Here is a 5,201-nt window from a genome sequence, read left to right as displayed (position 1 = left end):
TTAAAAAATATAAATAATAATGTTTTTAATAATAATCTATTTATAATTAAATAACATAAAACTAAAAAAAATAATTAAAAAAAGGCTATAAAAAAACAACAATACAAAAAGAAAAGAAAAAAAGAGATGATTACATAAAGTATAGGGGTGTTATACGTAAGGGTAACGGTGTAATTAACCTTCTCCGTTTTACAATTGTGTAAAACTTATGATTCTATAATGATAAACATTGTATATATATATATATATATATATATATATATATATATATATATATATATTCTATTAACCTGGATATCCAACCTGCTATGCGAGCCGACTAATCCCAGAACGACCACCTGCTTTACAGATAGCCCGAAGTCACCGCATTTAAAACTCCGTGGCCACAAGAGGTTTTTATTCTTTCTTGGTACTTTTGACATTTGGAGTCAAGTTCAAACCAATCAGACACTACCCTTGTGGTTCGTGTCTATATTAAAAATAACATAATGATCCTTAACTTAACCTTGGTTTATTTGAGTAAAAAAGTTGATTACCAATAACTTCAATTAATCTCATATGGAACCTGCCTTTAAAAATCCAATGTGAGGACATTTTTTGGCTCATTTAACAGTTGAGGCTAACGAAGGATTTTAAGATTGAATCCAAGACCTATCTTGTATTTGGGTGATGTCACATTTACCTCTTTACCAACTTAGTTATACGTCAGAAACTTTACTCCAGTTTATTTGTTATATTTTATGTTTTAGGTATATATTTTAAGATTTATCAACAATTTAATCAATATTCCCAAACATAACCTCGTTATTTTTCAATAAAATAAAAAGAGTACTCGAGCGTTTTGGATTCAAATCAACCTTCTCGGAGTTCATTCTCCGGGCAACTCTGTTTAGTTTCACCCAAGCTTCATCTTGGTGATGGATAGATCATCTAGGACATCTTTTATGCATTGCATACGACTTTACAATAAAATTGACTGAGAGTAATAAAAAAAATCAAATTACATCATATATGTAATAAGTAAATGTTATGAAAGTTTAAAAAAAAATCATTTAAAGTATCAATTATGTACCACTGCATGAATAAACGTGCTTCAATAAGCATAACCTAACTCTTATGACTTTCAAAAGTCAAGCATTATGGGTAGTTATTGTGAAACTCGAAGTCAACTTTTGACTTTGTAAGGAGTTAATTTTGCAATTATGGGATTGAATTGAAGCACATGATTTAACCAACCGCAAGGACGCTTTGAGTATAAGTTTGTAAGTTTGAGGGTGAAATATGTAAATATGCAATGATGTTGGTCAATGGGTTGAATAGTGGTTAATGATGGTGGTTGTTTGAAAGTTCACTGTAGTTTCTTTAATTTAATACTATAATTTTCTTTTTTGGTGCATTGGTGAGGGTGACCTTTCAAGAAGAATGACCCCATACATAGATTCAACTTTGGATTCTCAAAAGCGTGTTAAATCATGATTGATTTATTGTTGTGTTAGGTTCAGAGCATAAATTAAATGTTTTGTAAAAATATGAGAAGTCTCAATATCATATGTGATTATATTCATGATGTACAATGTTAATCATGTATGTTTAAAAACAAATTGTAGTGACGGAAAATAAACGGTTAATCATATGTGATTAACCACACCCAAAGAAGGGTAATCATATATGATATTGAGACTTCTCGCTTCTAGCAATATTTTTAACTTCTTGTTTGATCCTTCCTTTAATGCATATATATATATATATATGTGTGTGTGTGTGTGTGTGTTATAAGGTTGGTTCCAGTGAGAAGGGAAGTTATGGTGAGAAGCGTAAGAAGTGATCTTCACTCTTATATCAATCATATTTGAATGTGAACATTAATGAAATGCACCAAATCAATTCATTTCTAAAATGCAATTCATGGGTAGGGTATGAGATTAAAAGTGATCAAGAGTTCAAATCTCTTCTTACGTTTCTCATCATAATTTTCTTTCTCACACGATCCCTTGCCTATATAAGGGTGAAAAGCGTAAGAATGAATTTGAACCCTTGATCACCTTTAAATCTCAAACTCACCCATGAATTGCGCTTGATACGTGGATTGATCTAGTGAATCTTGGTACATCTCATCCTAATGTGCATTCAAGGATGGAGATCCTTCTTACGCTTCTTACCTTAACTATGATTCTCATTGAAACCTAACCCCCCCCCCACACACACACACATATATATATAATATGTGTGTGTGTGTGTGTGTGTGTGTGTGTGAAGGATAGTGTGAGAATGTGATTAAGATGATAAATGTAAGAAAGGATTTGAACTCTTAATCATTTTTGATCCCAAAACAACCCATGAATTGAGACTATTATCATAAAGAAGGGTGTAAATGATGCGAGTTGAGCTCAAGTATTGATATACTCGACTCGAACTCGATAGCCATTTCTCAAGCTCGAACTCGACTAAAAAATTCACGCATAGTTAAAAGCTAAACTCGACTCGAACTCGATTAAAAAAATTTAAAACTCGACTCGAACTCGATTAAAAAATTTAAACTCGAGTTCGAAGTCGTTTGAAGCTCGAACCAAACTTGAATCTTACTCGAATCAAGCTCGAACGCCAACTCAAATGAAGCCCGAAGTTGATATCGAATCATGCTCGAACCAAATTCACCCATTGAAATTTAATAAATTTTTAGGGTCTTCTCTTATAAAAGATGAAGCTTAAAGGTGTTCTCTTAAACTTTATAAAATTAAAGGGATGCATCTCAAACTTCATCTTAAAAAGACAAATTTACAAACTCTATTTCCCTCCCTCTCATTATAATACCTCTTCACATTTTCTTTACCATCTCTCTTTCAATGTAGGACAATTTCACCAACATTTTTATAGTTTATTTTTCTATTTTCTATTTATGATTTTATTTTAAAAAAATAATTGATTAGTTTTTATAGTTAAAAAAATGCACAATTTTGTTTAAATATCTTAAAATATAAGACATTTTTATTATATTATATTTAACAAATTATCTTATAAAATTGATTATATTTCAAAAACTAATTATATATATAAAAAATTAATATCTCAGGATCTTTTTGAGTTGAGCTGCACTTGTTAATATGTCGAGTCAAGCTCGAGTATGAGTCGAGTATTGACCAAGCTTTGACTCAGTCGAACTCAAGTAGCTCGCTCATTTACACCCCTCATAGATCTTCAATCCACATTTTAATCCTCCCATCTGCCTTTCAAAAACTTTAAGAATCGTGGTAAACGTGTGAAAATCGCCTTCGATGGAAGAGAAATGAATAAGGAGAGTGAAATGGCAAAGTTTGACTAACCCATCAGGGGCGACTTAAGTAGCTTGGAAAGTAGCCCGCGTACAAAAACCTTTCCAAAGCCTCTGGCGATTTGGGAGGCGACCCAGGTCGCTAGACATCCTGTTTTGTGTTTTCAAAGTGCTTTTTGACTTCTTGAGCCACCAAACATGCATATGCTGTAACAACCTGAATGACTTCCGATACAACTTTCCGTCACAACAATTCGACCCCGCTCCTGGATTTACATGTCACATGCATCCAATCATGACTAAACATCAAATGGCCCATTAAAACAAGTCTACACCCTTAAACATTTAACCGCAAAAACACTAGTGTTATAGATTTTGTTTAGATTTAAGTAGATTTGCATCATCTTTTGTTGATGGAGGTAAGTTAGATAACAACCAGGACAAAAACCTTCGTAACAAACATCGATTTAGATTTTTTATTTTCTATATATTGTTTTTAATTTAGGGTTTTTGAATTAGACTTCAGGTTTTTATATATATTGCTGGTGAAATTCATAATAAGACTTTCTTTGATTATATCTTGATTCATTATTCTTGATTTGATTTTGGTTCTGTTTTTTAACTTTGATTTAAGAAATGTTATTTGAGTATTTTTGACTGTCAAGAAGAAGAAGATGATGAGGATTCAAAAAAAAAAAAGGAATAAGTTAATGAAAAAAGCTAAAATGGAAGCAAATGATAAGAAAAACCATAATGACCTTAAATTTTAATGGAAATATAGCGGCAAAGACCAAATCCAAAACAAATTACAAAGGTTATGGGTTTTTTTATAATAAATGAACGTAAAAGACCAGTTCCGTAAAAATGACAACCTCAGGGACTAAATCTATAATTTACTCTAATTATAACTCATAATCCCGTTGAACAATCTTAAAACTGACTAAAACAACTAGTCATCCGAAAAACATAGGTCAAGTCAATAAACCTCTTCGACCCCTGGTGGCTTGGTGCGTAACGGACCCTAAATACAGTAATTATAACAAAATTTATACCGAGTTTGAATAATGAGATTTATATTTTAATATAAATAAAATAACGTTAATATGTCGGCTTACACAATTTTTGACATAAATCACTTAACGTCCTCGTTTAGATGTTTGAATCATGTTGACCCTCAGGTCAAATTCAAATACAATTTTATACCTTGAAAGCCACTTGTACATTGTTCAATGATGGCCAAATAGAAACAAGACATAAACTAACATTCGTCACAATTCTTTTAATTATAATATCTAATGATGCGGCAAAGTCATGTTCGTTGTCCCGTCAAATCAATAATTGAAAAAGAATTTTCTAAAACTCACGCAATTTTATTTAAGTCGATCCTGATATAATTCACACGCGTCATTGTTTTTACCGAAAAGTAAATACACATGCAAAACATATTTACTAAAACCCATATAAAACGTTAAAGTTTTCAAAAGGTCAGATTTGGACAAGGAAAATCCAAATGTGGGTCCGATTGCACCCTAACAACCCGATATCACTTCCCCTTCGGTGTCCCTGTTGTTGTTTTCTGTACCACTTTCAAATACACGTTGTACCTTGCCGACTCTTATTGCATCACATACTTGTACATTAAGATTATTTGAATAAATACAATATTTAATTTAACATTAAAATATACTTTTCCACGAATATTAAAATGTATGTTATTTGAAAATTTATAAATAAATAAAAAGGAGTTTTATAAGGTCGGAAAGTGAAAAGTGTATATTCGCTTTTTACTACCAAAAAAAGGGTGTTCCCACGGATTTTCCGGCGTCCCACTTTTGGCTACAGTCCCTACCTTTGGAATTAAATTATATTATAAATTCAAATTAAATGAAAATCCATTAAATTTACTAGAAGGGTACTCGTACAATGCAGCGAG

This window comes from Cynara cardunculus (assembly GCF_001531365.2).
Source record: "Cynara cardunculus var. scolymus isolate 2C chromosome LG 2, CcrdV1, whole genome shotgun sequence".
In the NCBI taxonomy this organism is placed as follows: domain Eukaryota; kingdom Viridiplantae; phylum Streptophyta; class Magnoliopsida; order Asterales; family Asteraceae; genus Cynara; species Cynara cardunculus.
Note: the sequence above shows the minus strand (reverse complement) of the source record.